This window comes from Ixodes scapularis, unplaced genomic scaffold, assembly GCF_016920785.2.
Source record: "Ixodes scapularis isolate PalLabHiFi unplaced genomic scaffold, ASM1692078v2 ptg001458l_1__unscaffolded, whole genome shotgun sequence".
Lineage (NCBI taxonomy): Eukaryota > Metazoa > Arthropoda > Arachnida > Ixodida > Ixodidae > Ixodes > Ixodes scapularis.
The window spans coordinates 336,723-349,755 of record NW_024610152.1 but is presented as its reverse complement, the minus strand read 5'-3'; the positions used below and the strand labels follow the sequence as shown (position 1 = coordinate 349,755).

At 44.4% G+C, this 13,033-nt stretch overlaps 1 pseudogene; it reads left to right on the top strand.

Moving 5' to 3' along the window:
* The first annotated feature begins 254 nt into the window (after window positions 1-254).
* Window positions 255-1,014, top strand: LOC120848589 (annotated as a pseudogene).
* The last annotated feature ends 12,019 nt before the right edge of the window (window positions 1,015-13,033 follow it).

Below are 13,033 nucleotides of genomic sequence, written 5' to 3'. Positions count from 1 at the left end.
TTGACATGAATGACGTGGCCGGCTTCGGTGCCTTCCAGTACAACCACGTTTGGCTGCTCACCCTGCACAAATCGGCAGCGAAAGAGAAGCTGCTACATGCAGCAGTGCTCAACGTCAAGGGCAAGACCTGCCTGGTCATCGATCCGAATGTGAGTGACAAACCATTCAAAATTCACTGAGTTCCCATCCGCGTTCCCGACGAAGCTGTGCAAAAGACGTTCGAGTCGCACGGGAAAGTGAAATCAATCGTGCGCCAGAAGTGGAGGCAACCAGGCTTTGAGAATGTGGAGACAACAACGCGAACAGTCACAATGGTGCTCAGGGAAGGTATCACAGTGGACGCAATCCCGCATCAAATCAACATCCTCGGAATGCCAGCGCTGGTGTCCATTCCAGGCCGCCCACCTCAGTGCTTACGGTGCAAGAAGGTAGGACACATGCGCAAGCAGTGTCGCACCCCGTGGTGCAGGACGTGCCGCACTTATGGACATGAGGAGAACAACTGCATCCAGACGTACACGGAAAAAACGAGGCCTCCAACCGAACCACAGGACGTCGATAACTTGATGGACCACGATGAAATGGAGGAGATCATTGCCGGGACTTCGACGGGAAAGGTGTCTGAATTGTCATCTGACGTCGCCGGAGCAGCGAATTCAGCACCACCAGCAAGCAGTGCCGCAGAAGTCAAGGTGACAGACACGCTGTCGCCGAAGACGGGAGAGAACTCGCGAAAACGACAAGTCATAACTGGTCGAAAGAAAGGGGCAGCGAAACAGAAAGGCCAGCGAGGCAGATGGTAACCCGGAAGTCGAAGTCACAGGAGCGGAAGCGCCAGTCAAAAGGAAGGGGGAGCGATGAACGAAAAAAACTGCAGCGCGTATGACTGCGGCTGATCAACGATCTACTCTTGTGACTCACAAGCGTTGGACGAAATGTACCGAACCTCAAGGCCAACCACGGTTGACAGAGGGGGATGCTTCAGCACTTTAGGAAATGGCCTTCGAAGATTGACGACGTTCTGCCAAACGTGTAAGCCATCCCAACTCCAACACTTTATTGAATGGTTAAAAACTTTAATTCATTGAATATTGCAGCCTTTAACGCTATTAGTACTGTTGCAGGGGAACGTAAGCAATGGCTACTCAGTCTGCTGAAAAAAAAAACGCATAGAAATTTCTTTCAATCAGGAAACGAGAATTTCCACGCATGAGCAAGCAAAAGACTTCGTGTAGTACTTTGGGCCAGAGTGTCGAACCGAAATTTTTATCGGTTCGGTTCCGGTTCGGGTTCACGGCTTTCGGTTCGGTTTCGGTTCAGTTCCGGGGAGCAAAAAATAACGGTTCAAACCGGTTCGAACCGGTTCGAACCGGTTTGAACCGCTAAATTTAGAATATATTTTCCACGTTGTTCTGGCCATATACACTATTTACGCCGTGAAACGATTAACTATATAGCTTCTTCGATCGTCCGTGCAATTTACTTCTGTATTTAGGTACCAAAATGTGAAGTTCAGTTATTTAATTTTGAAGCTAGAGTAGAAGAAAATCTACATTAACGCACAACGTCGTGTTCATACGACTCAACATCCCTTTGTTTACCAGTAACACATATTTTTCCTGAATCAAAATGTTTAAGTACAAGAGTGAAAAGGTGAGCTTGTTGGTACATCTGTAAATAGATCAGCTTGAAATTTAGAACTATACGGCATTTTCTTGTCCTTTCTTCGTGTTTAAGTAAAATTCCAAAGTTCAAGCTGATTTATTTACACGGTATAAAATATTGTCGCGAAGCGTGGTAGGTCGCCTAAAATAACCGTGATTGATACAACTTTGTGTCGCAGTATTAAAAGTGAAATCATGATTGTCTTTGAACCAAGGGATTAAATACATCACATAAATTTATAAAATGAGCACTTTGTGGCCATATATATTACCAGATATTGTTTACGAAATACACTTCACAATATATATGTATAAGATGAAGACACAACTTAGCTAAAAGCAATGAAATTTTCAAAATGTTACAAAAGCTTTAGGATAATTCCTTTCGTACTATTTTGTATAGGAACACCGAGCGGCAATAAAAATGCTTGTTGTCCTAACCAAACATTGTTTACACTCAGTACCGCATGCATGCGACTAATCATGCAGCAAGGAGTAATCGCAATTGTTCACCCTAAGCTATACGCACCTTCGCACTCCGATCGAATCTGCCCCAAAATAGCGCTAGTCCAAGTGAAAATTTTCTCATACAGCAGAAGGTGGCATAACCTGGCTGTTGAGGTTTGTTCTTGACGAGATGCCGGCCAATTTAATTTGCAAATGAGCATCACCCTTGCTAATTGATGACTTTAACGCGATAGTGTTAAGGAGCTCATGTCGCAGAAAACCCGATGTCGGTGGCGTGACTAGAAAACCTTGGTTGGTCGATAGGGTGATGACGTCAGAGCTACATGCCCTCGCGCAAGAATTTCAAACAACCCACAATGCTCATGTGAAACGTGACATCATGCGTGGAATGAGAGTGATTAAAACATGACATGTAATGCGAATTAAAGTTCGCCGTATCTCTCAAATGATTTCAGTTTTTAAAGTAATTCCTTTGCCTTAAAGAAAAAAAATTAAGAATTTTAAGTGGGATTTGAACCCACGACCCTTCGGTTGCGAGTCAGACGCTCTTGACTGGGCCACGCGAGGCACGCTTTCATGGCAAATGAGAAGGCGATGCAAACGAGGCCCGTAAAGGCCTCGTTTGCATCGCCGTTCCAATGTTAAAGTCGAGGGTTAAGCGTCCTCCAAGACTCTTTTTTTGTTAAGTAAAACGAAGTAGTATTTCACGTTCTACTCGACATGGCAGCTACTTAATTGGACACTTTCTGACGGTTTGCGTGCGTAATCGTCATAGTTCCGCCGCGCGCCCTTGTTTACTTTGTTTTTGTCCAGCCCACAGGCACATAAAAGTAATGTTCCCCACATAAAAGAGGCAATAACAGACTTCTATATGCTTGAAAAGTTATATGCGTGAGGAACACATAGTTATTTAAATTAGCTTCAAGATCAGGAATGTGTGTAAGGCTGTCCCATATCACTTACAACGTGACTGTCGAGGATAAAAACGCCGGAAAAGATTGGCAGAACATTTTTCAGATAATTTGGGGGGCATTGCTTTAGGGTGGTCGGCCACTTATTAATGTTGTCAAACATTGAGTTAGTAATTAAATATATTTTATGACGATCAATAAATTTTACTTTATAAAGTTCCCTTAACCGCTTGAGACCGACGCGGAAGGACGATACTCGAAACTACGCGAGCTTTGGAGTCTGCGTAAAAGTGTTTTCTGTTTGCTGATTGGCAGTGTGAAACATTGGGTTGCAGGGTACGCCAAAGAGGGCTCTGTGCTCGCCTAATAGATTGGAAGTGAAATACATTAAATGTTCAAAAATAGAGAGATAATTAATGTTATTTTTCTAAACAATCTCTTACAGAACGCCTTACTGCAAAAAGATATGCGTAAAAATGCACGCAACGAAATTTATAATTTTACATAAATAGGGCGAAGGACACACAAAGATTCTTAAGATTTTAGTATAAATCACATTTTATCAACTTCCATGAGCTCGAAACTTCGTGAAATATTGCCTCGGGAGGCTAATGTTATATTCGGTTTTACCTCCACTTGTTTTGGCCCTCACTTTGGAACCCTATGCTTGAATAGTCATGCGCGCTAACATTTCTCTAGGCTGCCGTAAATCATCGCGAGACTGCTACAAACATTGCACAACTTTACAATTAGGACATCTATTGCTAGTGTTGCAAACATCACATTTCACCAGAAAGCTGAACTGCTTAACATGGTATGCACGTGACATCATCACACTATAGGCTGGTGGTCATCGTCATTTCTTCTTGCTGAGAAAATCGAATTCGATGGTGCAAAATGCATGCTGCAGGAGGTTCAAGCTCAGTTAAAGCCAAGTATTTTAAAAGCACGTATTACTATTCTTGGTGCATCGTCGTGAGGAACGGCGCGAGCGTCTGGAACGACAAAAACGTGCTATTTGGTCAGAGACTTTTGCACACAAAGTAGTTTCCGGGGTCACGCTTTTTGGTCTGCGCCAAAGATGCGGGGAAGAGGAACCTTTACAACACAGTATGCCTTTAAAACAACCCCCCTCTGCCCCCCCCCCCCCCCACACACACACACTTCTTTTTACAGCGGAGCTATTAAGGGCTAGTTGCCCCAGTAACGTGTCCATCAGCAAACAAATGGCGACACTAAACTCTGGACAGCTACCGACATCTATAAGTGACGACGGCTACCAGACAATCGACTTGCTTGTGTTCTGGTTGCCGCCGTCGCGCATAGATGGCGCAACCTTTCCAGCCTTTCCACTCTCGCTTGCCGACTTGCGGCCGGCCATTACTTCATTCCCACCATAGTACAGCTCCGCTGGTCTTCCTTCTTCACCGGAGTGGAAAGGCTGATAGTATTTCTGAGAAATTGTCTCCTCCGTTCGTGTGTGCTAATTCGACAATTTTAGTTGTCACAATTGTTAACAGCAACCCTTCACTGCTTTTTTTGTGCACCCCGTGAAGTTTAAAGGGGTCATAAAACGATATCGGGTTGGAATGTTCATGACTTTTCCGAGGCGTACTGGTCCTAGTCGGACCCAAGTGTACTCGAACCGGCCGCCACTGATTCAGAAGCTTCTTTGTTGCGGTAAAATTGCGAGGCCAAAAATGAGACTATTTCTTTTAGTCTTGCCTTCGCAAAGATTGATGTCGTAATTTTGGGATCAAACCCACGCGCCTGACGACAGTCGAGCGCGGCTCATGGATTGGACAGGAGAACTGCGTGAGCACTGTACATCGGCTCATAACAAGCAATACCTTGGTGGACACTTGTGCAGTAGCTCGTGTCCAACCACTGCAGTAATGAGAATAGCCGAACTCTAACAATGCCTGGAGCTCAGCACGCGTTTTATTCCTTTCCAACCCCAGCGCGGGCGTATAATTAACGTTGGCGGCATAAAACAGGCACCAGGCCACGTGGCCGCTTCTGGCTCCGAGTTGAGGGAATGAATGATGCTCATATTTTTCTAACTTTTTGGCGACTGCCGTTGCCTAGAAAAAGAGCAAAGACAAGTTCAATCGGTAATTAACGTTAGGAAGTGATCCTGAGTTGAATTTAATGATGTATAGAAATATTTTTATAGCTTCTTTAAGCAAAATACAGAGAGGGTCGAAACTTGGGCAATAACTTGAGAACGACGCTCGTGTGAGACTTACAGCGACTGCCATTGTTCGGCTGTCCCTCTGATGTCACTAAATTTTTTTTTTAAGTATTCCTTCCGTACACACATGTAGTTCCATAGAACGTCATATTAATAAGTCGCATTTAGTCATTTCAGTACTTCTATTCTCGGGGACATCTTTCGGATGCAGTTCAGCAGCAACGAAAAAATGTTTGGGTGCCTCAATGATGTAAAATTGGTCGTGCAACATTTTTTGTACTTTCAACAAATACTGCTAAGGAGTAACCCCTGACGTTTATAGCTTGCGAAAATATGCATTAGTTTTCCCCTCCTCGCAATAGCAGATGCAGGAAAAATGAAGGAAAGAGACAGCTGTCGATCCCCTCCTCAACTCACAATTTAAACAAGCGGCCGCGTGATCTGACGCTAATTATATACCGTCAGTGTTCATCAGTCATGCTCTAGGCGGCTAGGGTCTGGAAAGCAAAAACTTGGACTGAGCTTCAGATATTTTTAGAGTTGGGCTATTATCATATTTAATTGACATCAGCCGTACCGAATGTTTGACGATGCTGACTGTCAAGAACACCGTGCACTCGACTAGGTGTTATGAAAATCGCTTACGTCACGGTGTCACGTGACTCGGGGCAAAATCGTGATGTCATGTTACGTCACGCGGTCAACAAGGCTAATACATCTGTACCCGTTTTCACCTCAAGAAAAAAGCAAGTTTTGCGCATTGTTCATACGCGGCACGAAGTAGATCTTACGAGATTTGGTTGTCGGAGGAAAAAGCGATGCTTTTGGCGTTTGGAACGTGTGCGTCTTGATAAGACATCATAAAACTAATCTACAAATCACTTACCTATATCTCAATTCTTTTACGTAAAGGGCGAAATCAGTAATGCCCCGCGAGAAGCCGGACTTTTTTTACTATGGTTCTTGAGGTGAAAACAGGTATAGTGACTTCCTCAAATTAAATCGAGTTGACGCAGTGAGTCACGTGACGCCACGAGGTCACGTGACATTACTTGACAACATGTATTGACACAACGACGTCACGTGACAACGTGACACGTTGTTAATCGTAATGCCAATACAAGAGCGCCACGAAAACTCGTAATTTTCCATACGTTGCAATTCTGTATATGACAATTTGATCAATAGAAATACAGCCGCCAATTTCTTATTCCCATATGTTCATTTTGTGATACTAACAAAAAATTTAAAAAAGAAATTACCCTGAACCGTTTTGAACCGGTTACCGTTATATTTTTTTTCGGTTCGGTTCCGGTTCAGTTTCAAGATGGCGGCGAAGATTTCGGTTCGGTTCCGGTTCGGCTAAAAATAACGGTTCTGTTCCGGTTTTCGGTTCGGTTCGGTTCCGGTTCGACACCCTGCTTTGGGCACGTGTTTTGGTGCTTCCACACATTGACTCTTGGCAACGCGTCTGGAGGAAAGGCGGTGCTTGTCAAAAAGAAAAAGTGTTTTTCCGTTGTTGATTGTGAGCCCAGCGCAGACGGTCGCGTCAGCAGAGTTGACTGCCTCATTAAAAATGAACTAGTGGGTCTAGTGTCGGTTTATGCACCGAATAATGTTTCTGACCGCCTTCTTTTTTTTTTTCTTTTTTTTCAAGTCTTTGATACGAATCTTGGGCACGACTGGGAAAGTCATTCTAGGCGGAGACTTCAACTGTGTGTGATCTAACCGTGACCGCTCTAACCCCGCTACGACAAGCGACTCGAGTGCTACTAAGATAAAAACCATGTTAGAGCAGTTTGACCTTGTCGACGTCACAAGCCCGCTGAAGGACTTGTCTCCTCGTTTCACGCATTGGCAGGAAACATCTCACGCCCGCCATGACAGACTCTACTTTTCAAGCGAAATGTTGACTCAAGTGGAGGAGTGCATGGCTGAGGCAGTCTCGTTCTCTGATCATGATCTCGTTTCCTTTTCTCTCAAACCTGGAGCGAAAACTCGCAGCAAGGCACGTGATGGAAGCTGGAAAATTAACATGAGCATTTTACAAGACGAAGAATTTGCTTCGATCATGAAAGAAAAGATTGAGGTGCTTAGCAATGAGGCTCTTGAATTAAATCAGTTGAAAGTTAGCGCTCTGTGGTGTCTGTTCTTCCTATGTCCCTGTCTTCAAAGCGCAATCATGTTTTCTAAAGCTTAGCAATGAAACTCCGCTAAATGAGGAGCTCGCAACTGACTTTTCGCAGAGACGACAGCTCGAGCGCACGCTAGGGAAAAGGGCGTTGGTCCAGTCCCTCAAGACACTAATTGTCCAAGAAAAACAAAGCCCTGGAGTTTTTCTGGAAGACATAAAATAATGTAAAACACAACTTCTCAAGTTACTGGGCGAAAAGCTAAATGGTGCTGCAGTCCGAAGCGTACCAGGATGTGAAACGAAGAAGAGGTGCCGACAAAAATTTTCGCAACGTTGGAAGGAACAAGAGGGGAAATGAATACGATTCTGACACTAAGAAAAGTTGATGCCATAGCGAAAGGGCAAATAGAAGTTGAAGAAATGTTTGCAGCCGTCTACGGTGAGTTATTTCGAAGAGAAGACTCCGATAATGACATCACCGATAGTTTTCTCGACGATCTGCCGCGAGCGTCAGAGGAACATAAGGACCGCATGGATCAACCGATTAGTACAGCAGAAGTGAGCTGGGCAATCAAGAATCTGCCAGCAAACAAGACCCCGGGCCCGGACGGAATAAGCTCTGAGTTTTATAAGATGTTTATAATCCTCCTCTGCCCCATTCTGCTGACAGTGTTTCAAGACATAAAAAAAGAGAGCTACTTCCACCATCGATGAGAGAGCTTCACTGTTTTGATTCCAAAAGCACGAACCTACGGCGAAATTCCCGAAGTAACAAACTTCCGTCCTATAAGTCTGTTAAGGACACCCTACAAGATGATGACGAAAATATTGACACGGCGTTTGGACACTGGACTGAAAAACGTCATCGGAGAGCACCGAAGCTATGGATTGAAAGGACGGTTTATTTATCGCAACCTTCACGTCATGCGTTTTGCCTGTGAAGCGACAGCCGAAGGTCATCAACCATTAACGGTGCTACAGACAGATCTCAGTCAAGCGTTTGATTGAGTGTCCCACGAGTTTCTCATGAAGGTCTTGGAACGATGTGGGGTGGGCGATGTGATGAGAGATTTGATAGCGCTGTGCTACAAAAGCACCACCACGCGGCTTTTAATGAATGGGAAGAAAGGAAAGCCAGTTTTGGTTCAGCTTTTTATCCTACAAGGCAGCCCCATGTCACCAATTTTGTTCGCTCTACAGCTGGAGCCATTGTGCCTCAAGGTGCAGCACCACCAGTCGATCTCCGTTCTCAAGCTGGAAGGAGCATCTCTGAAACTCCTGGCGTACGCAGATGATGTTTACTTTGTATGTTCTTCAAAGCGACAAATCGAAACAGTCTTGGATGAACTCGAAAGCTACGGTTGATGTTCCGGGGCAAGAATCAATAAGAGCAAGTCAAAGGGGAGCTGGCTCGGAGAGTGGGCCACAAAGCCTTCGGAGTTCATGGGCGTTAAGTGGTCTACAAGCGTGGAGAAGTGCCTCAGTGTGCCTATGAATCTGTCAGCACCCATGTCACAAGAAGCCGCACTGGCAGAAACTAGTTTATTTGCCTGCCGTCGCAGCTGGTCGCGTGTTTCACACGCTCTGCTGCCGCTACTGTTTTTTTTTTTTTTTTTTTTTTTTTTTTTTACACCATCTTAACGTTTTCTCCTATTTAATAGGTACCAAAATATTCTGGCGGGCTAGTTGGATAGACATACAAAATTACATATAGCGCTAGGACAAAGACAGACGAAGAAGTGGACAGGACAGGCGCTAATTCACAACTGACGGTTTATATACAACGAGAAAGAAGAAGGTGAAGGAAGTGGATTGGTGCTGAAAAAGAAGACAGAAGAAAAAAATTTAAGGGTTAGAGCGGTGGTTCTCAAATGGGGGTCCGCGGAACCTTTGGGGTCCGCGAAGGCATCCTAGGGGTCCGCGAAGCCCAGCCTCATCAGTGAAGCCCGCAATAAAAGTTTTCCTTTTCTCAGATTGAGATGAAACGTTTCAATTTTCGGGTGAGTTTTCTCGTGTATATGTCAATAAGAGAAGTCTACTTCACACTAGGCCTTAACTATATCCATTTATTAAATCGCTTTCATAATTAACCCATATCTTTCCCTTCCCCTCACCGCGAACGGAGTCCTCTCTAATCTTCGCTGATCCACAAGGGGTCCGCGAAACTTCAATGGTTTGAGAACCACTGGGTTCGAGAATGACCTCCAGACCGTCAAAGTTAATAAGGATAAGGATAAGAATAAAGTTTATTTTCAATCAAAAACAGGAAAACAATCCAGCCCGCTTAAGCGTCGAACGCTTGTATGCGGGACATGGCAGTAATTATGTTTATCTTGTAGACATAAATATAATTCACAATTAATTGAATCACATACACATACGGCACTTAACATCCTATACGATTAGGATAAAAAAAAAGGAGAGAAAAGTACAAATATAGTACAGGCAGTTACGAGAGTTCACGTGCTATTAACAAAATTGAACGCGAAATGCAACAGATGCAACAATGAAAAACAATCAGTCAGTCGTAACGAACTAATAACAAGTCTATGCGATAAGTAACATCGAATGCAATAATAAACTCAGTCAGTGGTAACCGAAGAAACATCAAACAAACAATTTCCACAAATCAGTATCTACGTATGTACATCTTTCATCGTTCATTACATCACTAGACAGAAAAACACCACTCTTTTATCTTCTTTTTCATCTGCTTCTTGGGTGACAGGTTAAGGAGATCTTTAGGTAAGTTTTTAAATATCTCAGGAACAAAATACTGTCTTTGTTTTTTTTCGTAGTTCGTATATATTTTTGGAATGTCATAGGTTTCTGTGTGTCGGAGTGTTTTTATTCTGTTTGGTATGTCTCTGAACTCACTGGAGAAATAGTGGCTGGTTAAAACAACAAATTTAAATACATTTTCAAAAGATAATATTCCGACTGCATTCATTTTTTCTTCAGTTTCAAGAGGCTCATATTTAGACCCATATACTTTATTATTAACACATCTATTTATGATAATATCGATTTTGTGTTGTTTGTATTTAGCGCATGTTCCGTGTATTGTTATACCGTAACGGAGTGCAGATTCCCCCAGTGAAAGGTACACCTCTCTCCTCAAATTGATGTCACAGCCACTTCTCAGCTTATAAAGATATGCTGAGACAACACGAAGTTTTTGTGTAATTTGTTCAATGTGATTACCCCATGTAACATGTTCGTCGAAATGCAGACCAAGATAGGGTGTTGTTTTAACATTTTCCATTCTTTGGCAGTTGCACTGACGACACTGTCGATCATGAAGAAATATAGGAACATCAAATGGAACATGTTTATGAGGGTTTCGAAAGCACATCAGTTTAGTCTTGTCGCTACTGACAAAAATATAATTATTTTTAAACCAACTCATTAATTCCACTATATCACATTGAAAAATCGGAGCAGCGAGATTATATTGTTCGTGTGGTAGTAGTAAGGCTGTGTCATCTGCGTATTGGAATAGATTTGATTTAAGGTTAAAATTACCTATCCCATGAATATAAATGTTAAAGAGTAAAGTACACAGAGTTGATCCCTGTGGAACACCGAATTTCATTTGAATTGGGTCACTTTGTTGACCCTTAAGCTTCACCATTTGAAATCTTTTCTTGAAATAATTTTTCAAAAGTGTATAAAATGGCCCCCTGAAACCCATTCTGTATGATTTAGCTAGCATAATTGAATGGTCGCTCATTTTCTGGAAATCATTTTCTAACCCTTAAAAAACTTTTTTTTCTTCTTTCTTCTTTTTCAGCACAAGCTACTTCCTTTACCTTCTTTCTCGTTGTACATAAAACCGTCAGTTTTGAGTTAGCGCCTGTCCTGTCCACTTCTCCGTCTGTCCTTGTTTTAGCGCTATTTGTAGTTTATTAGGTACTCACCTGCACAAGCCGCATGAGTGTAACTTTCACGGCTTTTTTTTAAACAAATCTGTTAAGCAAAAAAAAAAAATGAAAGCCGTGTACAACTCCCTGTAACGCCGAATTAGAGCACAGCCCTTGAGGAGGAGGAGGGAAGAGTACTGAAGGGAGGGTATACCCCCTCCTCCCTCCTCCTCATCCTGCCTGCTGCTCCTCCCTCCGAGCGGCGTCGCCGTCGCCGTCCGTCACGCGACCCCGGGGACGTCACGTGACCCTCGTGCCCTCACCGGGGTCACGTTACCTCACGGGAGTCGCGTGACATCACCGGGGTCACGTGAGCTCAAGGGGTCACGTGACCTCAGGGGCGTGACGTGACCTCACTGGGGTCACGTGACCTCGGTGAGGAGAAAACTAAAAAGTATAAAAATAATATAATTACGAAGAAAAGGATCTCGATACCATTTTGTTACTTATTCTGGGGTTTATTTTGTGGGATCCTCGCTAGGGCAAACGTCGAGTGCAGGAGGGCTACAACAAACGACGAACGCGAAAGGGCCACTTAAGAGGCGGCATCCGTGCGCCGTCGACACACAGGCACGAGTTTACCCATGCCGCGAACCCCCTTTCCTCTCTCTATTGCCTAAACCGGAGCCACGCATTTCTGATGTGCCTCAAAAAAGGTCAATAGAGTTCACGCCGCTTCGCGGCTACAGTCTACGGCAGCACATTAGAAGGCGACACGAGCGGTGCGACTGACGTAATTTGGCGGTAAACGACAATTAGCTTTGGCGGCGGATACAAACCCAACACCGAGTCATGGAGCACTAAAGGCGTCGGGCCGCGTAAACAATAAACCGCGTGTAGAATCACAAAGAGATGACAATGGCGTCGGTTCCCGATAAAGAGCCCTAAGCAGCCAGCCAACAGGCAAATCTCTCGGGGCGGCATCTCTATCTCGATGGCGGCATCTGTGTACGCGCGAAACACGGGCGCGCGTTAACCCATGGCCCGCGAGCACCCTTCCCTCTCTACCGCGTAAACCAGGGGGAGGTGTGTTAGCCAACTAAGGAGCCGCCTCCGTCGACGTCGACGGAGGCGGCTTCTTTGTCGAGTAGGCCAACTCGCCAAAGGGCAACTCGTCGAAGGAAAACTCGTCGAAGAGGCCAACTGGTCACCACTGCTTCAAAGCCATAATATATCATTTTTTTCTTGAAATTTTAAATCAAATTCTATCCTATAGTAATGCGTAATATCGCCGCACGGTAGTAGACCTCCATTGTGCTCTTTCTTGTCAACGATAACGATCTGCAGCTTTCGCCGCTTTCATGGTGCAGTAGGGGACGATCACCACGTCGGGCGTGTATAACTGGGGCGCGTGTTAACCTACCCGGCCCACCTGTTCACGCCGCTTCGCGGCGACAATCTGCGGCGGCTCGTAACAGAAATGCTAACCAACCTGGCCAACCAGTCACGCCGCTTCGCGGCGACAGTCTGCGGCGGCTCATTACAAAACGTAATAAAGAAAACAAACTATAAAACGATCTCGAAATGAACATTTCTCAACTTCTCTCAGGGTACTGTACCGACTTTGCCCTCTTGCGATTTTTCTTTCCGTCTTGTAACCTAAGAATGGCGCCTTCCCTAATCCGAAGAGAAATAAAAATGTAGGTCAAAAGATAACAGGGAACCACGAACTTTTACCTCGGGCCGTCATTCAACCCATTCGACGATTCGCCCTTCGACAGATTGCCCTTTTCGACAAG